The sequence below is a fragment of the Equus asinus genome, chromosome 15 (assembly GCF_041296235.1).
Source record: "Equus asinus isolate D_3611 breed Donkey chromosome 15, EquAss-T2T_v2, whole genome shotgun sequence".
Lineage (NCBI taxonomy): Eukaryota > Metazoa > Chordata > Mammalia > Perissodactyla > Equidae > Equus > Equus asinus.
This window is the reverse complement of record NC_091804.1, coordinates 8342364-8370002: the sequence shown is the minus strand read 5'-3', so window position 1 is coordinate 8370002 and position 27639 is coordinate 8342364. Positions and strand designations below refer to the sequence as shown.

The 27639-nt window shown below is 41.5% G+C and overlaps 1 protein-coding gene across 13 annotated transcripts in view; it reads right to left on the bottom strand.

Annotated features, from left to right (window-relative positions):
• The window catches only part of KIF16B (kinesin family member 16B), a 277231-nt gene that overhangs the window by 178902 nt on the left and 70690 nt on the right, over positions 1 to 27639 (bottom strand). For 2 of the 13 annotated variants that reach the window (XM_070485537.1, XM_070485538.1), the window contains exon 1: positions 9738 to 9916. The exons of 10 other annotated variants lie outside the window; for them this stretch is intronic. The gene's annotated coding sequence lies outside the window, so the exon portion shown is untranslated. Of the gene's footprint in view, positions 1 to 9737; positions 9917 to 14541; positions 14593 to 27639 lie in introns of those variants that run through there. One more of the 13 variants, XM_070485539.1, reaches the window with a different exon arrangement.

Sequence of the window (27639 nt, the reverse complement as noted above, 5' to 3'; positions counted from 1 at the left end):
TGCATTCTCAACCTTTCCAGAGTGTACGGAATTTAAGAAGGTGCCTTAAGGTCAAAAAGCAACAGGTATGAGTGACAGTCTTATGATAAGTGAAGGTAAAGCCTTCTTTAGTAAACTTCCCAGAAACTGAGAAAGTGAATAATTCTAATGAGTGGGTAACAAAGCCTTTTTGGAAGTCAGGTGGTTTCCAGTTCTTGACTTTAAACAAAATTGAAGGAGGACCAAATCTCAAGTTGTCGGCACACAGAGTATGAGCAGTGATTTTTGATGGTAGATTACCACGTGACTTTTTGCTTATTACCTAACACCATTTTGAAGAAGTGAAGGACACTGCTGAAGCAACTCTCCTCCCGTTCCCATGGACTCATCTATGTGAGAAGGTTTATCAAGGGTAAATCTGTGCCCCTCTATCAATGTCCCTATGAACAGTCATTCAATTGAGGGGAAAGTCCTATACATTTTGTTAAATGACACATTTCTAATAGCATTTTTAATGTTTAATAATTAGTTATCAAAATGTTTAATACTTATGTTGCTTTGATACAGTGTGCACCACTATTAATTATAATGGTAACTCACTCTGGAAGAAATTTTCCTAATAATTACAGCCTCATGGTTATGGGAAATATTTTTAATTACATTTCAATTTATTTGCATGGTTTTATTATAAGGGATTATGATAGGATGATCAAAGAAAAACTTCCAAGCACAAAAATAGGTTAAACTAGGAAAAAATTCTGTAGGGAAAATTGGGTATATGGGTTCAAGGAGAAAAGAGAATGATGTAATATTTCCAACAGTTCAAGAGAGAGACCTTTAATTTATTTTCACATGGATATGGTGGATGCTGAATCCCTGTGGTTTTAAATTCCAATGGATTCATTTAAAACACTCACATAAATTTTATTTTAAAATATTAATATTTAGGGGCTGGCCCGGTGGTGTGGTGGTTGAGTTTGTGCATTCTGCTTCAGCGGCCTAGGGTTCACCAGTTCGGATCCCAGGTGCAGACCTACACACCACCCATCAAGCAATGCTGTGATGGCATCCCACATATAAAATAGAGGAAGACTGGCAATAGATGTTAGCTCAGTGACAATCTTCCTCACCAAAAAAAAAAAAATCAACATTTAAGATCCACCAAAAATTCCGTCTTGTGCAAATGTTAAATGTGTGATAAACCATAGTTAGATACCAGCTTACAGATGTGCAAGGGAGTGCAGAGTTTTGCAAAATGTCTTTAGCACATATGCAAGTAAAGAAGTCAGAAGGCCTCTGCCTTCCCGTCCCCAGCACGGGTACAGTTATGATAGGCATGCACTCCCAGCTCCAGACTGAGTGGTTTCCCTGTGGCACCCTGGCACTAAGTTCTTCAAATAAATTGGACTCTGATTTCCTTTGTTTACTCTTTGATACCTGTACCCCAAATGCCTACCACAATGTCACACGACAGTCAGGCAAAAAGTGTTGGTATTCAAAATGAAATAAAATGTCATTTACCAAAGGTTAGAGAGTAATTCCCTGCTCTTTGAGAAGCTGTTCAAGCTGAACATTTATCAGACACGAGAGACCAGATGGGTTGAACTTTGGACTATATGAAGAGAGGCCAGGAGGCGAGGTCATAACCACCATGAATTCCAGGAATGACCTTTGATAAATCATTTAACTGTTGGATGCTTCATGCAGGTTTCCATCTATTTAAAAATACACGTAGAAGAGATAAGGACTCTTGCTCTATTGCAAAAGTGGTCTCACGAGGATTAACACAAGCCTGGGAAAGCATTTCCAGCTCCTAGAAGAAAGAAATGCTTAACACTGGGACAAAAAAGTGTTTCAAGGAGTCATTTATTCTACTGTATTCTCTGCCTCAAGATAAAATCAGAAACAATTCCACACAGAGCTGGAGGTGGCACTGGTATTTAACCATAATGAATGGGAAGTCAAGAGGTTCTTCAATAAGAAAAAGATTCCTTGCTAATGCAGTTTAGATCCCCAGCCTCTTGCGTGGTTGGAGGTAGTGAGACAACCTCAGTCCATCATGCAGCCTCTGTCCTCCACTAGCAAGGCATTCCCCATACCCCTAAAGTACTGTGTCAGCTACTTCAGGGGGCCCTTGCATTACCTTTGATTTTCAATCACTTTAATACCTGCTCTTTTAAAACACGTGGCTGTATCTATACACACTCCTATACATAAACACATATGCATATGCAAAGTCTCTAGGTAAATTATTTTAAATAAAGGTGAGAGAAAAAAATCACTTTTAAGCCTTCCAACAAGAACCCAACACATACATTTATGTATGTGCACAACATTTACTTAATCACATCACATATCAAGTTCACACGGTCAGTCTGAAAAAAGCAGATCGATCTTTTCTCTCACTAAAAAGAAAATTCTAAATGGAATGCTTCATGAATAGACAATTAAATCATTTGCCTATACTTCTGTCTTTTCTTTTTCCCTTGAACTTAAGGATAATCAGAATGATGGAAGCTTGATGAAAGTGGAGCCCGGATCTGTCTTGTTCTGTATCCCCAGCGCCTTCTGAGCACAGCAGCCACACAGAATTACTGCTGAACAGACGATACGGCAGTGATCCCAACACAAAGCATGAGGTCTCGGCGCCACTCACCTCAGACACGCAGGGCAGGGAAGTCGGAGTTTCCCAGTGCACCAGTTTTAAGCGAAGTTTTTTTGGCTTATTTATATTGAAATACAAATTATTTTTCCAGCTTTACTGAGATGTTATTGACATATAACATATGTAAGTTCAAAATGTACATGATGATTCGATATACATACATACTGCAAAATGATTACCACAATAAAGGTTAGTTAACACTTCTATCCCCTCACATAACTACCTTTGTGTGTGTGTGGTGATCACATTCAAGATCTACTCTCTTCACAACTTTCAAGTATATAAAACAGTATTAACTATAGTCACCATGCTGTACATTAGATCCCCAGAACTTATTCATCTTATAACTGGGAGTATGTTGCCTTTGGTTGACATTTCCCCAGTTCCCCCAGCCTCCAGCCCCTAGCCCCCTACAACCACCATTCCACTCTTTCTGTGAGTTCAGCTTTTATAGATTCCACATATAAGTGAGTATATACAGTATTTGTCTTTCCCTGTCTTATTCCACTTACCATAATGCTCTCAAAGTCCATCCATATCATCGTAAAAGGTGAGGTTTCCTTCTTTCTAATGGCTGAATAATATCCCATTTTGTGGACACACACACACATCACATTTTCTTTATCCATTCATACAAAGATGGACTCTTAGGTTGTTTTCATGTCTTGGCTATTGTAAATAATCCTGCAATGAACATGGAGGTGCAGATATCTCTTCGAGATAGTGATTTCATTTCCTTTGGATATATACCCAAAACTGGGATTGCTGGGTTATATAGTAGTTCTATTTTTCCCTTTTTAAGGACTCTCCATACTGCTGTCCATAGTAGCTGTTCCAATTTACATTCCCACCAACACCGCCCAAGGGTTCCCTTTTCTCCACAGCCTCACCAACATTTGTTATCTCTTGTCTTTTTGCTAACAGTCATTCTAACAAGTGTGAGGTGATAGTTCCTTGTAGTTTTGATTTGCATTTCCCTGATGATTAGTGATCTTAAGCATTTTTCATATACCTGTTGGCCATCTGTAAGTCTTCTTTGGAAAAACGTCTATTCAAGTCCTTGGTCCACTTTTTGATTGGATTTTTATTTTGCTATTGAGTTGTATGAGTTTCCTACATATTTTGGATATTAACCCCTCATCAGATAGATGGTTTGCAAATATTTTGTCCCATTTGGTAGGTTGCCTTTTCATTCCGTTGATTGTTTCTTTTGCTGTGCAGAAGCTTTTTAGTTCGATGTAGTCCCACTTGCTTATTTTTGCTTTTTTTGCCTTTGCTTTTGGTGTCAAGTCCAAAAAAGTCATTGCAAAGACCAATGTCAAAATGCTTTTTCACTATGTCTTCTTGTAGTAGTTTTACAGTTCCAGGTCTTACATTTAAGTCCTTAATCTATTTCAAGTTAATTTTTGTAAGTGGTGTAGGATAGGGGTCTAATTTCATTCTTTTGCATGTGAACATCCAGTTCTCCCTACGTCATTTTTATTGAAGAGACTATCCTTTCCCCATTGAGCATTCTTGGCTCCCTTGTCAAATATTAGTTGATCATGTATGTGTAGGCTTATTTCTGGGCTCTCAATTCTGTTCCATTGGTCTATATTGTCTGTTTACATGCCAGTACCACACTGTTTTGATTACTATAGCTTTGTAATAAAAATATAAATTATTATAATGGGTAAAACAAGACTAAACAAAGATGAGGGCTTGAATGAGAATCCATTCTGGGGTTAATTTCAAAGAAAAAAAGAACTGAGACCTAACTGCAAGTTTCTAGTCTACCATGTAAGAAGCGTGGAAGTCACCACACCATCCTAGCAATAAGTAAAAAGTTGAAAAAACTGAAAAGCCAACAACTCTTGTTAGATCCGTCAGAGAAGTAAGGTCACAGGGCCAACTGCTGCCCCCAAAATGGGAGGGATAGACAGGCAGACACAGAGGATCACAACTTACCAAAGCAGATAACAGTGAGAAAGTGCCAGGGTAGGAAAACCCAAATGATAATTTGACAAATTAGCAGAGGCTCAGTGTGGACGAGTCTGATGTTAAAAACTCCGGGGAGACCTAGCCATAGGGAGGTCCCCAAGCTTTTGTGAGGTCTCCTCCAGGAGCTCCACCACGTCCTCATAGTGAATATCAGAGAAAGATTTCCTGGTGCTTCCAGTAGGAGGAGGGGAAAAGGAACCATTTTGAAATATGTCAGAGCATTTTGTTCTTCTTAACAAGGTCTGCCCTTAGGAGAAACTATTTTTCCAGAGCCTAATCTGCTGGGGTCTTATGAGAACCTAACCTACCTGGGGAAAGGAAAATATCCAACTCCAGTCCACTCTAGCCAGCACGTCCTACCCTAAGGGGACGTGGGGGGAATGAGTGAGAAGCATCGTGAGACTCACAGTCCAGGGGCACAGGCTCACCAAAAGACTGAGACCTAACCACAGGACTACAAAATGCTTCTCCTCCCGAACCTCACCACCACATTCCCACAGGCCTACTGACTGCACTTCCTCTTACACAGCACAACACGTCCACCTTTCAACTAAAAATTACAAGCATACTGAAAAAGAAAAACACAGTTTGAAGAGACTGAAAAAGTATCAGAACCAGAGTCACATTATGGCAGGAAAGTTGGAATTACCAGACGAGGACTTTTCAAAAATGATGACTAATATGCTACGGGCTTTAATGGAAAAAGTAGACAACATGCAAGAACCTTTCACAAAAATTAACTCAAAATGGATCAAAGACCTAAATAGAAAGTGGAAAACCATAAAACCCCCAGAAGATAACATAGAAGAAAACCTAGATGACTTTTGGTACCGTGATGACTTTTTAGATACAACACCAAAGGCACTATCAATGAAAGAAATAATTGCTAAGTTGTATCTCATTAAATTAAAAACTTCTGCTTTGAAAAAGACCTCTAGGGGCCAGCCCCGTGGCTGAGTGGTTAAGTTCATGCACTCCGCTGTAAGCGGCCCAGTGTTTCATCGGTTTGAATCCTGGGCGCGGACATGGTACTGCTCATCAAGCCACGCTGAGGTGGCGTCCCACATGCCACAACTAGAAGGACCCACAACTAAGAATATACAACTATGTATCGGGGGGCTTTGAGGAGAAAAAGGAAAAAATAAAATCTTTAAAAAAGAAAAGAAAAGAAAAAGACAACATCTAGAGAATGGGAAAATCAGCCACAGACTGGGAAAAAATATTTGCACTCTTAGTGTTGCACATTCTGTGGGCTTTGACACGTATCTACCACTGTAGAATAACTGTACTGCCCTAGAAATCCTCTGGGTTCCGCCGATTCACCCTTCCCTCCCCTACAACCTAACCTCTGACAACCACTGATATTTTTACTGTCTCCATAGTTTTACCTTTTCTGGAATGCCACAGAGTTGGACTCTTACAGTACATAGTCTTTTCAGACTGGCTTCTTTCACTTAGTAATACACATATGGTTCCTAAAATATTCACTGTCTGGTGCTTTACAGAAAGTTTGCCAACTTCTCTTGTAGAAACCGTGCAAAGCAGTTATAAAGATTACCTCTTACATGCATTCTTCCAGTGAGGCAGAAATGATTATTATCCCCATTTAAGGAAGAGGAAGCTGAGAATTATCAAGGTTAATTAATTTGGCCAAGTCACAAGAGGTGAGGCCAGGCTTTAATGCCAAACTCACAGGCTTAGAGCAAACACTCTAAACCACCAAGCTCTACTGGGTGACAGCTGGAGAGATAACTTAAGCCTAATTTTACAAAAGCAAAGAAATCTTCATTGGTACAAAGGTAAAAGCCTCAACCAGTCTCTGGAATGGAGAGACCTCCACACACTCTGGAGGAACATTTCCTGAATCCTATGTTAGGACTGATGTCATAGAATTACCAACTCCCCCATGGTGATGTCATGCCGTTTGCTCTTGCCACCCTGTGGATGGAGCCAGAACCTCTCAGTGGACTGACCACCAACATACTGACTTGGCATGCTGCCCTTGCTGACCTATTCTGTGTGCCACCACCACACCAATTCTCTCTCTAAGGACTGCATAAGTCATCATCTCAGGGCACCTCACTCCCCAAGCTAAACAGACCTTGGTGGGCCAGCCTCAGAACCTAACCACAAGTGAATATCACTACTCGATGGACAGAAACGAGCTCCACGTTCTGAGAAACTAAGCACATCAATCATTTTTCGCCTACATCCATCTCAGAACCACAGAGCACAAGAGTATATTAAAGGCTCTCCCAACATTCTATAAACAAGCCCAGTTTTGTTTAACTCAGTATTTCCCATAATTATTTGAACAAAGATTTCTCTCTCTCTCAAGGAACTGCATTAACACTGGAAAAATCTGTCAACAAATAGTTCCTGAGTGCCAAGCACTGAACTAAGGACTAGAACTAGAATCCAGAGCTGATACATATTAAACACATAATTGCAAATTATCAATTTAACACGAGTGCACTGTGAAGGAGATGCACAGGGACTAGAGAACACACTCTGGGAAATACTGGTATGGCAGAAGGACACTGGACTGGGAATCAGAAAAATATCTTCTGACCTAAACTCAGACACTGACTCCCTGTGTAATCCTGAAGATCACTCAGCAAGGCAATACCATATGCAGGCTTCAGATGCTCCCAACTACGGCCTGAAAAGGTTGAATAAGCTCTACGGCTCCATCCATTTTGAACATTCTGTGTCATTAATTCAATGTGAAATGAGAGAAACGAATAAGAAATTTCCATATACTACTTAGACACTTCAAAAGACATACTGATGGCTCAGATAATGAAACTAAACTGGAAAAATGTCTTCAGAATATATGTTCAGAATTTAAATTAGCTCTGAGTGTTTTTCCCGAAGCAATAACGAAGCAGTAAGAGCTTTAAAGGGGAAATTAAGTGCACCATGATCTGACCTATGCTCTTTCTCCCGCCTTGGCATCTCCATCCTCCCACCTCCTTGCTCCAAGCTCACTCAGTTTCCCCAAAAGCCCCAATTCCCCAGGGTAATAGATTCTTCTGAGCTCAGGCCATCAGAAAGTCTTTATTATTCAAGCCAGGATTCCTAACGTCAACTCATTTCTATGGTTAGCTTCAAGGTCAACTGTTTTCTGAACCCCTCCTGACATCCTCACTATCATCTTCCAGAAGGCTTGACCTGTTGACCAAGCCCTCCTTTGTGTCTCCACCAATCCTAAGACTGACTTCTGGCCAGCCTGGTCACTCACAAGCTGTGTAACGAGTTTCTTATTTACTGCAGCCTCCATTTCCTATAATAGAATAAGGAGTCTCCACACGGCAGGACTGTTATGAGAGTCTAATGAATTACGACATGTAAAGCGCTTAGAAGAGCGGCTGGCACACAGCGAGTGCCTGTGGTCAAGACGGCCTTCTACCTCCCCTTTCTTCCTCATGAACAAAATCCCAGTTTTGTTAGGGATGGCAATGTGTCAGCTGAAGAAACCACTTCCTAGTTTTCCTTGCAGCCAGAGGGGCCACACGACAGGCACGAGCTCTGCAATGGGACATAAGCCAAAGTTGCTGAGGAGGGCCAAAAAGAGGAGTGAACCAGCTGACATACGCCCACTGCCTTCCCCATTCCTCTTGACTAAGTCTCAGATATGATCACATGGTTGCAGAAACCGGCTCGAAACCATGAGGGTAAAACCAAGAGAATTACACAGCCCGCAGCTCTGGCACCTGTGAACCACTAATCCATGCCACCAGCAGCCGGCTCCGCAGCTCCCCTTCAGCGAGGAAAAACGGGACACCCTTCACTGGTTTAAGGCACCTTCTCTCAGGTGGCTATTATCTGCCAAATCCGTCCCTGATACAGTTCATTCTTATTAACCGATCACTTCTAGCAATTTATTTCATTATTCGTTTCAAGTCTGGTTTCCCCACCAGATGAGAAGTCATTCATGTTCACACAATCTCACCAATCAATGCTCAGAAATGTGAAATGAATGAATGAAGTATCAACAATGGCCATCAGTTTGTCTCCAGGTCCTTTGTAGGAGAAAAAAAGATTTTTCTTCTTCCCTAACTAAACTGAGTATTCTATGGATTATTTAGTATTGATAACAGTGCCCACAGAATAGTCCCTGAGACTAAAGTTCTTTATTTAACAAGCCCTTTTATAAAAATATTTTGTGCCAGGTACTGCTTTCAATGTTTTCACAAGCAACTCATTTAATCCTCATAACAATCCACCAAGACAGGTACTATTATCTCCATTTCACAGGTGAGGAAACTGAAGCCCAGAGAGGTTAAATAAGTCACCCAAGGTCACACAGCTAGCAACCAGCACAGCAGGGACTGGATTCCATGCCATGCCGAGGGTTCCAGAGTTCACATCCTTAACTGTTCTTCTCGGCCGCCTTTCAGTCACTAACTGTGTCAGTGCCTTCTTCTTCCTGTTTCACACAAACGAGGAAGGAGCTGGGAGAAAATTCAACCTGAACATCTATGAAGGTTCTTGGCTCCATAAAACAGCAGAAACCAAGGCAGAGAATTCTCCACCTGTTACACTAAGAGCCAAGGTTACTTCGCTGCAGTGGATATTATCAAACGTACAACTGGTGATAGAGAAAACAAGGAATTGTATATTTTAATTCTCTTAAGAACTTCTAGGGGCCGGCCCCATGGCCGAGTGGTTAAGTTCACATGCTCCGCTTCAACAGCCCAGGGTTTCCCTGGTTCAGATGCTGGGCGCAGACATGGCACTGCTCATCAAGCCATGTTGAGGTGGCATCCTACATGTCACAACTAGAAGGACCCACAACTAAAATATATAACTATGTACTGGGGGGCTTTGGGGAGAAAAAGGAAAAAATAAAAACTTAAAAAAAAAAAGAACTTCTGGAGTTAAAAATGAGGGAAAGGAGAGGTAAAAAAAGAAATGACATAACAAGAAAAGTCTTTTAAGTGGCAAACGTAAGCAAATGACAAAGAAAGCTTTCCAGTGGCAAGCTAATCACAATGACCGCCTCAGACGCAGACCAAGAAAACTCTTTCAGCTGTACAGTATTATCCAAGTATTCTGCTCTCAAAGCAACTTTAGAAAAACTATTTTAAAAACGGAGAAAAGAACTTACAGAAATGTGGAGGTATATTTACATCTTTCGGCAATTCTCAAGTTGGCTGCAAGAAGACATTACTTATACCACGTTCTTCACGATTTATCTCTCACACAGATTCAGCATCCAGAAATCGGTAATCAGACCCAAGACCACTTAGCAATTCCTGTCATGTCCCTTCAGACAACTTCACTTCCAAGGGCCCTGGAACGAACGCTAGGGAGAGAGCCTGTTTCTCCCATCTGCAGTGACATCTAGTGCTAAGAAACTAAAATGCACCCTGTAGCACAACATTCTTTCCATTATCATTACATTAACTGCATATTATAAAATAGGAATATGTACAATTCTAAAATATATGGCTTTTTCCATAATTGGAATTGACAATTGTCAATTGTCTTCTGATCCAAAATTTAAAATACCTCATAAGATACACTTGGTTGGCTGAGGCAAAGAAATCATTTTGTTCTCCAATTTTTTGGTTTTAAATGCAAACATATCTTTATTTACGAACAACAGACTGGATTTTAGGAGATTCTGTAGACATTAAAAAACTTCCTGTTAAATTTAACCAAAAAGCATTCTGGCTTATACAATCATAAATATAAGCCCTTTATTCAAAACCAACTTTCAAAAATCTCTGAAGGAGAATAAATTAAATGCAGATGAAGCCCATCATAGAATGGTTTGCTGATTTAGGTATGCCATGGGCTAAATCTTGTCTCTAAATTTTACATATTAAAATTATATTCTAATGGATGCAGGCTGGCCATATTCTCTTCATCAAAGTAAAATCACATTTTGGTACTAAGAAGCTAAGCGTTTGGAAACCATTTCAAAACATAAATAAAGTATAATTAGAGAGCACTGGATTAGCAGAGAGAAAACAGGATCTAGTCCTGGTTCGACCTCTAGAACTTCAAGACCAAGTGATTAAATTTCTCTTGGCTCCGATTTCTTCATTTAAAAAAAAAAGATAGGGTGGAACAAGAGACAGTTTGCCCAGATTCTTTCTTGGACTCCTTGTTCCAACATTCTATGTTCTATGAACAAGATGATCTCCAAGATGTCTTTGAGCATTTTTTTAAATTACTTAAACCACACACAATGACACAGCACTGTGAGGAAGACAGGGCTCAGATAAGATTCAGGAACAAAGGATTTTGAAGTGAAATCGGCGTGGAATACACAAAGATCTTTTTAAGATGTGGAATACACAAAGATCTCTTTAAGATGTTCACATGATGACTCCTGACCTGGACCAAAGACACATTAAATCGCAGCCACTATGACCTTGCACTTTCTAAACCATAAGTAATGCCTAAGCTCTTTAATAAAGACCTTGAGAAATCACGGTAATTTAAGTGGGCTTTGTTGCTCAAAAAGAAGATTCATGAACATTCTGGTTAAGTGGTTTTTGCCACCAGAATAAGTTTAGGCCTTTGTTTAGTTTACAAGGAATGTTCATTGAAAAAGTTTTCTAAGATGAGGAAAGAGATTGAAGTTATTTAAAATACACTTGGGGTTTTCTACTACAATCATGGTTATTACTCCTTCACTTTGCAGAAAGAACTTTGAACCGGCAAAAAGAAACAGCTATGGTTTGGAGGCCACAACTAAAAAGATCTGAGGGTGAGGGAAGACCAGTAGAATGAATAGTCAAACTCAACAAAGAAGGCAGGAAGAAAATAAGATAATTTGACCCAAAAACCAACCAGATTTGGGTTGCCTTCAGATCAATGCACAGGTACGCCCCAAGTGTCTCAGAAGGTCCCCCTTGGGCGTTTGCGATAAGCTGATGACTGAGTGAGTGACAGCTATCTGAGAAGACTCGGGTGGCAAGTTCATGCATAAACACAGTGAAGTAAACTGGAGAAAGCTGGAGGAGTGCCCAGTGACCCAGGACATTAAATAGTGACACAACTCACTTGATAACAAGGGTCTGAGGAGGAGTCATTTACAAAATGAGGCCAATTAAAAATAATTGGGGGGCCAGCCTGGTGGTGCAGCAGTTAAGTTCACACATTCCACTTTGGTGGCCCAAGTTTCGCCAGTTCGGATCCCAGGTGGGGACCTACACACTGCTTGGCAAGCCATGCTGTGACAGGCATCCCACGTATAAAGTAGAAGAAGATAGGCACGGATGTTAGCTCAGGGCCAGTCTTCCTCAGCAAAAAAAAGAGGAGGATTGGCAGCAGATGTTAGCTCAGGGCTAATCTTCCTCAGAAAAAATAAATAAATAACTGGAAGTTTTTATACCATCAGGAAACTCAAAATAGAACCACAATGTGTTACCACTACACACCCAAGAAAAGTGGCTACAACGAAAAAAAGACAAAACAGCAAATGTTGCTGAGGAGGTGGAGCACCTGGGCCTCCCATACGTGGCAGGTATGAGTGTAAAGGATACAACCACTTTGGAAAACTATTTTCAGTCTCTCCTAAAGCTGCATACACACCTACTCTAAGACTCAGCAACTCTACTCCTAAGTACACAGCCAACAGAAACACGTACATACATTCACCAAAAGACACACATGAGAAGGTTCTTGGCAGCACTATTTCTAGCAGCCAGAACCAGGAAACAACCCAAACTCAAAGAGTAGAATGAATACACAAATGATGATATAGCCACATTAGGTAATACCATGTGACAATTAAAATGAACACAGCTATGTGCAAAAAACACAGACGGATCTCACAAACACAATGCTGAACAAACGAAGCCAGTCACAAAAAAAATACCTTCCTTGTGATTCCATATGTATAAAGTCTAAGAGCAGAATAAAGAAGACTATGCTTTCAGAAGTCAGGCCGGACATCTCCCTTGGAGGGAGCAGGGACTAGAAGGGGGTGTGGCAGGGACACTGAGGGGCTGGTAATGTTCCGTTTCTTCACCTGGTCACAGGACGCATGGGTGTGTTTAGTTTGTGAAAATCATCAAGCAGTACACTCATGATTTGTGTAATGTTCTGAGGTATGTAATACATCAACGTGCAGACTGAGAACAGGCTCCAAGGGCACATTCAAAACGAAGATTGATCTAAAAACTCCAGCAGCAAGGGGCAAAAAAGAAGCCATCACTGAGGACCCCCGAAGACAGAGAAACAGGGCAGGGTCCCCACACCCAAGACGTGGGGCCCACAGGGATAATTCCTCGCAGTCTCCTGAGGAAGAACCAAGCTCTTCTCAGATAGAAGGAACCCTCAGAACTCACCTAGACCAGCCCACTCCACTTATGATTAAAAAACGGAGACCGGGGCCAGCCCCGTGGCCGAGTGGTTAAGTTTGCGCGCTCCGCTGTGGCGGCCCAGGGTTTCACTGGTTCGAATCCTGGGCACAGACATGACACCGCTCATCAAGCCATGCTGAGGCGGCATCCCACAACTAGAAGGATCCACAACTCATAATATACAACTATGTACCGGGGGACTTTGGGGAGAAAAAGGAAAAAAATAAAATCTTTAAGAAAAAATAAAAACAGAGACCAAGAGAGTATATGGGCTGGCCCAGTGGCACAGCGGTTAAGTGCACACATTCCGTTTCGGCAGCCTGGGGTCCACGGGTTCGGATCCCAGGTGCAGACATGGCGCTGCTTGGTGAGCCATGCTGTGGCAGGTGTCCCACATATAAAGTAGAGGAAGATGGGCACAAATGTTAGCTCAGGGCCAGCCTTCCTCAGCAAAAAAAAAAAAGAGAGAGAGAGTGTATAATTTGGTCAAAGTTACATAACTAGTTAGAGATAAATCCAAGTGTAAAAGCCAGGTCACCTCAGTAAGACTTACATAATTATAAAATGTCAAGATATTTCAAAAGCCTGAATTACGCAACCACCTGAAATGAGGAAGAACTCAAGGAAGTTCGAGTAGACAGGCTTTTGTCCACGTCATTCTAAAGAAAGAAGCAGTAAGAAGGTGACGCATGATGCACAGGACATCCACTGGGAGGAGAAAGGGGGCCTCAGAGAGAGGGAAAGAAAAGCAGTCTCAGAAAAATCCGCAACACAGCACATCACAGATGAAAGAGAACAAAACTATCACTATATCTCTACATCTCCTTCCTTCACATGCAACACCCACAATAATACTTTGCATGTCTGGACCTCTTTTCCTTGCCAAAGAGCACATTTTATATATCTGTTTTATCGACAATCATTATTGTAGTAAAGGGCAATAGAACAATTACATAAAAGCAAGTCTCATATTAAGTAAAATATTGTCTATAAAAGTAGACAAGAACACACAGCTGGCTGGATACATTTCAAAAAGAAAATCTGAAAGATGCCCAGAAAAGTCATTAATATAAGAACAAATGCTAATAACACATCAGGGAAAAAAAATGATACCCAGGGAAATAACCAAGACTCTTTGCTTAAGAAAAAGACTAGAAATGAGCCAAGGCAAAAGAAATGCCTAAGCCCAACCTTGGTGGAAATAAAAAAATCAGAATCATTATTAAAGAAAGAGCATTACAAAACACAGAAGGAAACCTGAGCCATTATTTCAGGGAAAGCAAATCTTGTCCTGACATTTACAGAGATAACCAAGCAGATGGTGCTTAAACTGTGGTCACCACCTATTTCGGTTTTTAAAACACTGATGAACAACCAATTCACTGCAAATATAGGGTCTCTTTTTAAGACCACTTTTTTCCATCTAGCTTTATAACATGAAAAAGACAAAAAGACAAAAGGGTCAGAGAAACACAAAACAAAAGCCAATGCATTTGAACATGGAAAAAAGTGAGGTCAGTTTCAAACAATTAAGGAGACACCACAGTGGAGTCAGGAGCCCAGACCTGGAGACAGGGTTCAAATTCTGACCTTATCTCTTCTTTCCTTAACCACGTGCCCTCAGGGCCTCAGTTTCCTCATCTGTAAAATGAAAAGAATAATATGTCCCCCTAAGGCTACTGAATGAACAAATTAACACATATAAAACTTAAAACTTCACTGGGCATGTGGCTATTAAACACTTATATGAGGCTAAGATGCAGTGGGAAAACTGAACTTTTTACTTTTATTTAATTTATTGGTTCAAATTTTTAAACCACATTCAAATGGGTTACTGGAAAACTTTTAAATATGTTTGGAACATACTTAATATGAGAATCTACTTTTCAACCATACATTTTATGAAATCAAAATGCAGACCAAGCTTATCTGATGCAAATTTAGTATCTGACTTGAGATGTACTATAAATATAAAATTCATGCCATGTCAAAGACCTATTAAGGAAAAAAGATTATAAAATACCTCAGTAATAATTTTTATATTGTTTATATGTCAAAATGGTAATTTTTTAATATAATGGGTTAAATAAAATGTACTATTAAAATTAATTTCAGCTATTTCTTTTTACTTTTTTAATGTGGCTATTAGAAAATTTAAAATCCTACATGTGGCTTGTATTATATTTCTATTAAACAGTGCTGACGTAGAACAATGCCTGGCACATAATAAGAGTGCAATCAATGTTATCCACTATTATTCCTACTAATATTATCATTATTAATTGCTAGATGCAAGGCAGTTGTGGGGGCAGGTCCAAAAACAATTAAAATATGTTTCTACCTTCTTGACCTCAGGTCTAGCAAAGGAAAATCAGACATATCATGATAGCTTTCTCAGACACAAATTATTAAATACCTAGCTGTGACAAAATAAGCCTTATGGGGTGAAAAAAATACCCACAAAGAGCATATTAAACTCATTAAAAACCTTTGAAATTGCCATTCTAAAAATCTACAGAAATCATAATTAATTTGTGTTAATCACCCAATGAGACTAGATCCAGATGAAAACAGAAAGAAACATCACACGAGGAGCCCACACAGACTGCAGGCAAACAGCTGCTGCTTGTGGATGGGGAGGGGCCTGCTCCTGCTGGGTCCAAACGTGATCTGCTGGGGCAGGGTGTCTGGCCTTGCTCCCTTGGCTCAGCCCACGCTGAGAGCCAGCTGGATGGGGAGCAGCAGATATTTGGATCAGGGATCTATACTATAAAGCTTGGGCAGACACATGCAGGAGAAAAGCAAGTTGGGGCCAAACTCTTATCAGGACGAGAACCAGAAAAGGGGGCCCAGGGAATGCATACACCCAACAAAAAAGGCTCAAGAATGTTCATGGAAGCACGATTCATCATAATCAAATGACAGGAGATAATAACTCAAATAGAGATAACCAACAGGAGAATGGATAAAAAGAGTGTGGCAGAGTTGCATAAAAAGAAGAAACTATTGCTAAACACAGCATGGATGAATCTTAGAGACAACATGCTGCATGAAAGAGGCCAGACACAAAAATAGAATATACTAAATGATTCCATCTGTACGAAGCTCAAGAACAGGCAAAACTCATCTATGCAGTAGACGTCAGAACAGTGGCACCTCTGGGAGACGGGCGACTGGAGTAACTAACTGGAGAGGGAGCAGAGGGAACTTCTAGGGAGCAGGAAGCGCTCCACATCTTGATCTGGGTGTGAGTTACATGGATGTATACCCAGGTAAAGATTCATCAGCTGCACACTTCAGATGAGCACTTTCTTACATCTGTTCACTGAGCTGCACACTTTGTGTATGTTGAAGCTCAATTAAAAACTAAACTCAAATAGCTTTTAGAAAGGTCCTGTGAACAAATCACCTATTTAACAAAAAAGGAAAAGAACCTATTCAGCTGAAATTTCTTTTCAAATAGCACCACCCAATGTCTCCAAATGCTGGCGTGACAGGAAGTGTTGTGTGCCACTTTTCCCTTGAGCCCACACCCACACAATAAACACGTCGAGATGTGCCGTAAGGGATGACCTTCCACATGCTTTAGGGCTGGGGGTCCCAACCCTGTAAGGCTCAAGGCACTTGTTTAAAAATAGAGATTTGGAGGTACCATCTCTAACAATTCTTCTTTCATGAGTCTGCAAAGCCAAAGTAGTCTTTTAAAAAGGACCCCAAGTGATTCTGACTGAACCACTTCTGCACGGAAAATCAACTTCTCTGACACGAGAATAACTGGTATTTAAGTTGTTTTGGATGAGAAACTGAACTTAGCAACTTAAAGAAGTGTCATAGCAAGTTCTATTGCTTGATTTCCCATCTGCTAGGAACGCCAGTATAATTTTTACTTTAATGGCAAGGACAAGAAAGGCTTAAATATAAAACATTACTATAGAGTGTATTGGATCTAGAGGAAAATGACCGTCTTCAGTGATATCTGTGTTGTTAGATTCTTTCAAGGAGAAATCACAGCTATTTGGAACTAACTCCTCTCCTCTATGAGACATAGACAACTGGCTCAGGAAAGCTGTTTTTAGCTGGCAAAGCTGGCACTATAAAGCATTATATAAGATGTTAGAAATTTATAGCCATCTCTCCCCTTGCAAGTATCAGAATATCCTGGTACTAAATATCCACATGCAACCTAGGTTCATATTTCTTTTTCAGTAGATGCCCACTTGCTAATTATACTGTCTTACAGATACAGACTTCTAAAGGCCATCACTTCTGCTAGGAGACTTGGAGCTCTGTTGCCTGGAGTTAAGAGAAACTGCTGTCATCCTTAAATAATGCAAAGGCAAAATCAACCAGGATGCTAAGGAAAAGTAAACTCTTAAAACCTGCTGTTGTGTTACAAATGGAGGGCAATGCCAACTGGCCACTCATAGCAACTGTTGCTAGGTAGACTGGGCTGGGAAATATCAAGCTAAAAGGGTCAACTGGAAATTAAGCCAAACTCAAAACTAAATACGAAAGCTGGAGAAGAGAACACATCCACATTTAGAGCTCATTTTAAATCACATAATCAATCTAACGGGGAAAAGGAAAATGCATTTAAATACATGGAATTCACTGTGTGCCTTCTTTCAATTCTAACATCAGAAAAGAGTGATCTCCCCTGTATGGATGTTCACACCACAGTACAGATACGCAGCTGGCTCTTTCACATAACTTTCCAGCTGAATATAGGACTTCTGAGTCATAAAGGAAGTATGGGAAATATTGTCTCTTAAGAAATAAAAATATTTCAACTAACCTGCATCTCCTGTTCGCCTTGAATATATCTCACACTAAAGTAAGTGCCCACGTTCTGTGTCTGTGGTGGAAAATGCGGATGGCATCACCAAGATTCATGTGCTCCCCCGACTCCACAATGCACAGTACCTGTGGCACACGGGCCTGATCTCACCCCAGCTCCAAAGGGGGGCCCTGGTTCATCTCAACCAATCAGGGTGACCCATTCCCTTATCAAAGCCATTGGTTTAGATAACCCAAGCCAAGGCCAGTCAGCACCAGGTAGCTCCCCAGCCCCAGGGATTGGTTCACAAATGCATCAATCAATGCAAAGCTCAGAATTTTGCTGGGGACTCTGAAACCCAGACTCCTTGAATTTAGATGGTGTGGTGGGTGGATATAAAGCTACAATTGCTGCTCTTGCTTTGCCATTCTGAGAGCAGAATGCCTGAAGATACAGTCAATACACCAAAAAGGCAAAACTAAGGACAATCCCAGAGAACCAGAGCCAGTGCCCTGATCAAACCATGCCTAAATCCCACCCTACCTCCAGACCATTACTCTTCTGTGAGCAAATAAACCCCTTTACCATTTAAGCTACTTTGGAATTGATTTTTCTGTTATTCGAAATAACAAACAAACATAAAAACACTACATGACAAAATGTCTTACAAGTATAGTAGTCCCCTCTTATCCACGGGAGATACATTCCAAGACCCCTAGTGGATGCCTGAAACCACAAATAGAATTGAACCCTATATATACTATGTTTTCCCCTATACATATCTATGACAAAGTTTAATTTATAAATCAGGCATAGTAAGAGATTAACAATAACTAATAATAAAATAAACAATTATAACAAAATAGTATAATAAAAGTTACCATAGATCTTAGTAACCTCAGCATATGATTTTTTTCTTTCCTTGTTAAGTTGAGAATTTTCACCTTTTCCCTTAAAAGAAGTACTTTACAGCTTCTCTTTGGCATACCAAATTGCCAGCATCACTACTCTTGTACTTTGAGGCCATTATTAGTAAAATAAGGGTTCCGTGAACACAGCACCTGAGATACCTAGACAGTCAATCTGATAACTGAGACGGCTACTAAGTCACTAATGGGCCGGTAGCAGAAACATTGTGGATCCGCTGGACAAAGGATGATTCATATCTCAGGTGGGACGGGGCAGGACAGCATGAGATTTCATCATGCTACTCAGAATGATGAGCAATTTAAAACTCATGAATTTTTATTTCTGGAATTTTCCATTTAATATTTTCAGACCACGGCTGACTACAAGTAACTGAAACTTTCAAAAGTGAAACCTCAGACAAGGAGGGACTACTGTAAAGCCGCACTGTATAAAATTATATACTTTAAAAAAGTTTCATATATATAATTTTTTTTTCTGCTCAATTGGGAAGGCCTATATTACTGGCAACTCAGTTTTACATTTAAGAGGATGGATTCCAAGAAAATAAAACAAGTAAGAAAAAATGATTAACACTACTGTACTGCTTACAGTGCCGACCAAGTGCTGGACACCATTCTAAACACCTGCACATGCTCAGTGCTCGCTTTCCATAATAGGTACTATTACTGTCGGCAACTTACAGCGAGGTTCAGAAAAACAGAGGGCAGTGTGACCAAGGTCAGAATAATGCACAGGCAAAAGTCACTGTGGTACGCAGGCCGAGAACCCTCTGTCATTCCCAGACTCATTCCATCAACGCCTACTCCTCTGGAAACTAACAGCTCTGAGAACCCCTCCGAGGTGAGCTACGTGTGCTCCTGGGCCACAGGAATGACACACTGATCTGTACCATGAAATGGTCACTTTTTCAGCTTCCCTGCCAACTAAATCAGGTTGCTACAGTTCCGCACACCCAGTGAGTTCAGGTGTACATAAAGCATACTTCCATATGACCAGGCAATCTTTTCCTCCCTGACTGGGGCAATAAATATGCTGTAAGAGCCCGTCAGCACGCATGCCTCACTGCAAGAGATCAGAAGGAAAATCCCATATGTATTTGAAATAATTTATCGCACGGTACCAACATTTAACAGGGCGCATTTGACTTATTTCTGAGCCTTCTGCTCCAGAAACGTTATTCAAAAGTAAGAACCAACAAATACTTGCAAAACCTTTATTTATGAGCAGTCCTTTCAAGATGAAAACTGCCATGGAAAATATGGTAGTCTCGGCATTATTAACAACATCAGAGCTGGTTCTGTGAATAGTTCAGCTTAGCTTCTGCCCTGCCAACTTCTTCAGTCAGCCTCCAGTGCTGCCACGCCAACAGTCATCTCCCCTATTAATTATCAAGTCCCAGTTTCAGAGAACAATGAACTTTATTACTTTGCCTTTCATCTTAAAAAACAGTTGCAAGAGTAGAACTTTAGAAAAAGGAGAACACATGGTATGATGGAAATTAACAGTCAGAGTCTAACTTTAATGAAAGGTTGACAAATTAACAACTGTATACTATATAAAGTGCAGTAATTTCTTTTTTCTCTTGCTTCAGATCAAGAAAGAACCAATGAGATAATATGTGTGAATGCACTAAAAAAAAGATCAAGGGCTTTGCACATGGAGGTACTGATGGTGACTTTTGTTCAAATAGACACGAAGTCATCCACATTAGTCTGCAGATTAAAGCAGGGAGACAGATAATTTCTCACAATGTTCTCTTAGTTCATCTTTATTGGAACCCCTCATCCCACATCCTCTCTCCTTTCAATCCTCTCTTCTATGGAAAGACAGGAACACACAATTACACACACAGTTGCAAATCACCGGGGCTGGCTTGGAAAGCAAAGGGATAAGCAAAAGAGAAAAAAAGATGCTTAGGGTCGATTTTTTTTGCAAAAATAGAAAGAATCACTGCTTTCCCTGTACCCATGCCTTTGGGTAATCCCCTCACCTGCAACTCTAGGTTTAGTCATACGACTAACTTTGGCCAATGGAACATTAGCAGGTGAGCCGCAAGTGAAGGCTTGAAAAATGCTTGGACAGTGGGGCTCATCCTCTCTTGCTCTCCCTAGGACCCTGAGACCAGCATATAAATGAGCCCGAGGATGAGACACACAGGCCAAATCACCACCAGCTGACATCCAGCCAAGCATCGGCCATGTGAGTGAGGCCATCCCGGACCATCCAACCCCAGGGTAGGAATGAGAGCAGCTGAAACCCGCTGAGCCATCCTGGACCACAAAATCATGGGAAATAATGACAGCTTGTTTAAGCCACTGGGTTTTAGGATAGAGTGTTACGCAGCAAAGGCCCTCAAACTTGTCCTGAAACTTCTCAGAAATCAGAGAACACAGCTGAGTTCAACAATTATTCACTGAATAAAGAACTAGTATACAAGACACTAGAATTTATGAGAGCTACAAAGATGACTGAAACATGTTCCCTGACCTCAAGGAATTTATAATCTACCAGTAGGAATGACAAGTACGAGGCAACACGAAGAATGAAACACCACTCCTTCCCGTCTCCAGGAAAGCCTGTCATTCACATGGCATTTGTGAACTCATTCCTCCAAACAACTTCTCTGGCAACATACAGCCACGTGGGGCCTTTATAACCATCCATTCATTCAGTGTTCAGGCCTACGGAGCATCAAAGAAAACACATAGAAACCATGTCCTTGTGGAGTTTATATCTAATGGATGTAAGTTTTAAAACGCTTTCTAAGTTTCAGAGACTTTTCAAAGTGCTATAGATGTAGATACATATATTAACTCATTCAGCATAAGTTATCCTTTTAAATAAATAAATAAAACTAATAAAATACTGGAACTGAAAAACTAAGACACTTATTTTACATCATCTGAGGCCTCAAATATCAGTCTGAGAGGTAGACTATATTGTTCTATTAACAAATATGTTTTTAAAAGGAGAAGAGACGAAAAAAGACTAGATTACGGGAGTTTTACAACAGAATGCCTTATTGTGAGAAAAAGTCTTCTAGCACTAAGATCCAGTCTTCACAAGGGAAGGAACTTTTTTGCTTTGCTCACTGGATAAACCTGGTACCTAGAACTATGTCTAATACATAAGATGCTCCCAATAAACATGTGTTTAATGAATGAGAGGAGAGAGGGAAGGAGGGATGAATGGATGGATGGATGGATGGATGGGTGGCTGGATGGGTAGATGGCGGAATGGATGGATAAGTAGGTGGATGGGTGGTGGGTGGATGGATGGGAGGGATAAAATGAGGCAAGCTAGGCAGGCCACCACAGGGAGAATATTTTCAAACTCACAGTTATGCTAGCAATTTCTTTATCGAAGTAGGCAGCAATCGTAGCTAATTTAGAGTATCAGCATGACAAAAGGAAACTCGTCACCTTTTATCCCTTCTTTGCGAAAAAGCTTCAAACTTTTGAAAATAAAGTTTTTAAAAGTTATAAAAAGTGAAACTCACAAGGCAGTTATTGAGAGGCATGACCTGCACATGGACAACACTAGGAAGCAGGGCCTGAATTGGACTGACTCTCTTTTTACAATGAAAACCCAAGGGGAAAGAGCACTGACTTCTAAAATCCCCACGGCAGCCAATCCCTGCTCGGATGAACACTTGGAAGTTCACTGTATTATCTTCATGTGCCAAACGAGCTCTCCAGACAATACTGTGTATTTTTAAGAGGGCCGTAACTAACAAGAAAGAGTATGTGTGACGATTTGTGGTCAGAATGTCGAACTATGAAATGCCCAAACACTTGCTAATAAGGAAGATGGCCCATGTTTGAAAGAGCTATCTCCTCCTTAATCCAAATTCTGGGCAAAATCGATGTCCATATATAAAATTCTATCCTAGAGCCACCCCCAGGTTCAATTCTTATACCAAGAAGAGGTCAAGATTAACTGCATCTAAAGGAGACACAGGCCACAAAAAACGTCGTTTCTCCCATGTTGCTTTATAGGTTTTCTAGAAACCAGCGGATTCAGTGCTGTGGACAGCAGGAATCCAGAGGACCACAAACCTGGCCTGCCACCAATCTGCTGAGCGACAGCCCCTGTTATTAGTGCTGCTTCCAAATCTGTTACACTCTCCAATACACGTCTTCTCCACAAAATGGAAAACTGCAGACAGTCCAAAAAAATCTTTGATAGGCTGCCATAATCTTCCAGAGACAAAAGTTCAGCTGACTGATTCTAGCATAACACAGAAATAAGTTGGTTTAAAGTATGCCTCTCCATGAAATTTAAACTCAGAAAATCTTAAACCAGTAAAGGATTTCAGTTTCATTTTATTTCTCATTAGTCAAAACATTCTGAAAGAGTAAAAAATTCTCTTCCTTCAATGCGTTCTCTGCTTCTGCCACAGGCTTGCAGTACCCTGCCTCTTCGACTCCCCAGAGATGGGATGCTAAGTAAGACACCAGCACAATTTAAACTTAGATATTATTTGCATTAGCATCCCATCATCACATAGATTCAAATATGCTCCATCCTCCAAATTCAACTCAACAGTTTACGTGCATAAGAAAAAAAAAAAAATCCCATATAATTAATGTCTGAAAAAAACAACTTTAATTCAACTTATACTCGTACAAATAGCACACTTCTCAAGGACAAGCCTCTCCAGTTACAGCCTCTGTGTATGGTAGCCTGCTTCCTCCTCTGCCCACCCCCAGGGAGAAGCCACAGTCAGACGTCCTGTGCAGGACAATGAAAACACAGAGGCAAGTCCGATGCTGGAGTAGTCAAAGGATACATTTTCAGGAAGGAAAAGACTCTATCTATTAAAAAGTGAGAACAACCAGTGCTGGAGGGACTCACAGAGAGAGCGCTCTCAGGGCCGCGAGGACCACTCTGCGGTCCGGCTCTGGATGGACGCTGCACAGAGTCGGCTCTCCCTTCTGTCACACCATCTGTCAGACACTTGAGAGCCTGATGCTGCAGTCCAAACTGTCTGTGATTTATTGCGAAGCACAGAGCTCAAGGAGTTATTTGGAAGTCAGATAACATATCTTTGAGCATTTTTTTTAATCGTTTACAAAATGCTGGGACAGAGAAACTAAAACATGCACAGAGCAGACAAACCAGAAACATGCATGAAGCGGGGGTGGGGAGAGAGAAAGTAGGAGTGGACAAAGAATTTGGAGATTCTGCATTACTCGAAAAAAATTGATCAGCAACAAAACATACAAGATTTATAAAAAGCCAAGCCAAAAGGTACACAGGAGGGGTATTAAGTAGTCACTTTATAAACCACTTCAAACACTAAGCAGTCGCCACAATATCGCAGCCATGCAAAGGGGAACCAATACTAAGCCCTCAGGAATGCACGATCCATGGCTTGCAGATGCTGGATTTATGACAACATTAAGTTTCAAGACCCAAGAGAGTTATCGCAGTTTCAGACAAATTCAGCCAGGATGAAAAACACATTAAGGCAGCATTCTAAGAGACTAGAAAGATAGATCAAAAAGAGAAGAAGAGTATGTTAACACAGATTCTGAGAAGCCGGCAGAGCAAGTCAAGAGATCAGGATGTGGACTTTGGTATCAGACCAGGTCTAACTATGAAACAGAAACTATTTCAGTATTTACATCCCAGGGGTTTTACTATAAGGAATTGGTTACTCGGCTGAAGGAAGAGTTGAGAAGCCATTGAGGATGGCCACCTGCAAACTGACAACAGCAGTTAAACCAGCATCACCTCCAGACAGGAAGGACAAAGAGGGGAGGAGGTTTTGTGGAGGCCAGGGCTGTGTCACTTGGTGTAACTGCGCTGGGGATGTGGGTGCCACAAGGAGACACAAGGGAAGAGGTCTGGTTTCTCCCTCCAATCTCCCACAGTGAGACCCACACGAGCCCGGGAAAGCACAGCCCACAGGGGTCAGACCCTGTGATGCAGAGCAGAGCAGGAGAAGGCGGAGAACAGATCTGAGGGCAAAGATGCCCAAGACTCCTCCACTTTACCTGAGCTTTTCCAATGCAGCACTCAAACCTTAAGGTGCAGACACATCACCTGGGCATCTGATTCAAATACAGATTCCGACTTAACAAGTCTGCAGTGGGGCCTGAGATCATGCATTTCTAACCAGCTCTCAGAGGATGCTGAAGATGCTGGTCCAGGAACCACACTTTGAACAGCAAAGATCTAACCGATCCAAATGAAGGACCGGACTATAATCAAAAGAAATTCAGCCACATTCCTTCCAAGAAACAAAATACAGTCATATATAAGCCTTTTGAACAGGAATGAGAAGATCATGACTGACAGTACAGGAAGGAGCATGACCAGGGTACAACTGCTGCCTGTACAGCGCTCCACGTTCCTTTCCCACGTGGCATCAGCTGTGTGCGGTTCAAGGTGGCTATGGGCAGACCGTGTCCTCTTATAACTCCTAAGTTGAAGTCCTAACACCCAGTACCTCAGAACATAACTGCATTTGGAGACAGGGCCTTTAAAGAGGTAATTAGGTTAAAAGGAAGCCGTTAGGGTAGGCCCTGATCAAATCTGACTGGTGTCCTTCTAAGAAGAGATTAGGACACGCAGAGGGTGACACAGAGGAAAGGCCATGTGATGACTCAGAGAGAAGGCAGCTCTCCACAAGCCTCGGAGAGAGGCCTCAGGAGAAACCAGCCCTGCCGACACCTTGATCTTGGACTTCCAGCCTCCAGGACTGTGAGAAAATAAATGGCTGCTGTTTAAGCCACCCATCCGTGGATTTGTTACGTCAGCCCTAGCAAATTAACAGAAAGGTTTTGTCTTTGTTTCTCGATACCACTTTACTCCAGTAAGTTTTCACTACATGCCTGCTCTGTCAGAAGCAGAGTTCTAGGAGTTGGTTTACAGAATGATAAAGAGACAGTCCTTGTCCAGATCCTTCTCCTGTTTAGAGGGAGAAACCAAGACCAGCAAACTCAGATTATGATAAATACCGTGATGCGACAGAAGTAAAACCAAATGCTGTAGAATCACAGAGGAAAACAAAACCACTCTACCTGCAAAGTGAGAGAGATGAGTGATCAAAGAGAGCTTCAAAGCAGATTCTGACAGGCATAGAAAAGGAGCATCTCGAATGACGAAACAACACAGGCAAAGGCCGCGACACCAAGACACCAAACGCCCAGGAGAGTGCAGACATCTGGCAGGGCCGGGTGGGGGTGCCAGGGTGCTGGGGCGGACAGAACCGTGACAGGACACAGGAAAATGAGATCAGTGACTTTGGGGGCCAGGCAAGGGAGTTTGGACTTTAACTTCTTGAAAATGAAGATTAATGAAAATGAGGAAGGCAGTTTAAGGAGCAAGAGTGTGGATACGGGGTACACAGTAGAGGATGATAAAACTCTCATTACCTAACTGCCTAAGGACTATCTCTTTAAGATAAACACACTATCTTCTGTCATAGGTTAGCTACTTTCAAAACACCCCCAAGCACTTTAGCATCTCTTACCCCAGTTAAAAAGACACAAGCCCCAGATGGAGGCAGGTAGCTAAGCCCACCAACACTAACCAGCTAAGCGCAGTTCCTGCCTCTCCCAGGTGGGATTTTAAGCCAACCAGTCTGGACTTCCCTGGTCAGCCCTGATAAGGGCTTGCAGAATAGGACCCCGGCTCCCCCAAGGGAGGGTAACCTGGCCTCCAAGGATCCTCTTTTCTTTTATTAATAACTTGTCTGTCCCGCCCAACTCCTACCTATAAAAACCTTCCTTTTTGTACAGCCCTCAGAGCTCCTCTCTACTTACTAGGTGGGATGCTGCCATATTCACGAATCATTTAGAAAAGCCAATTAGATCTTCAAAGTTACTCAGCTGAATTTTGCTTTTTAACACCCCGTTACCTTTTATATAAGGAAGAGGTTACCATCCACCACGATTTCGAAGCTAGGAACTAGGATAAGCGACAGTTGTGGTTAGTAATTATGAGCCAGTAAGTCAGAAAGGGAACTGAAGCCGAACATCCAAGTTCTGCAGATCAAAGCCCAAGGCTCCACCGTTATTCACCATGGTGCCAGCAGCTCCGCAGAAAACAGCCAGGCCTTTCGTCAGAGCCTGTGTCTACACAGCAGCCTCTCACCCCCACTCCACCCACACTCAACAGCACCCTGGATTTCACTCGCCAGAGCAAGGGAAGCCACAGACTAGACGAAAAAGAAAGGAACAAAGTTACTCCTTGGCTTGTAATCATCCAAGAGCTCAGCATCTGGTGATTTCCATGAACATTAAGGGACTTTCAAGAGTAATTCTGACTTCAAGGGTCCTTTGCCTTACACATTGACTTGAGACTCCCCTGCACGAGATGGGATTTCCATGAATTCCTGAAGTCAGTCCTCCTGATGTATGCTGACAAGCTAATCTCAAGGCTTATACCTGGAACAGGAAATACAAGCACATCGCACAGGTAGCTTAACAATGACAAAGAAGGTCACTGTGAGGACTGAGAAGATGGGTTATTGCTCTTTTCCTTAGTCTTCTTGTTACCGAACCAAAATGGGTTCACCTACTGGCGAGTTAAAATCAGACCCTTCACCAGAAGTAGTTGTTACACAAAGTAGGGAATATTTGCAGCAAATAGGAGGTCACGCAGAATCATTTGCAAAGTTGTGGTGGCCCTAACACAGGGAAGCAGCGGCCTTTTATTTCAGAGAGGGAATGAATATTCAAAAGGGAGAGGTGGGCAGTTGCTTGCCCAGGCTCAGTTGGAAAATGTGTCCACATACAATGCAGGTTATGGTAATAAGGCCTAGGCTCCTCCCAGAGAGGAGATCTTAGCATTAAAAATGAGGCAAAGGTCATAGGTCGCTACTGTGGTGGGGCCTGGTCTGGTTCAGGATGGCGGATGACTGCATTTCTTAAACAGTTAAATGCTTCCGAACCCTCCCTCGAGTTCCTGAGGGCAATCAGTCAGTGATACTCTCTTCAAACAACACCCATGAGTCTTCTCTGACATGA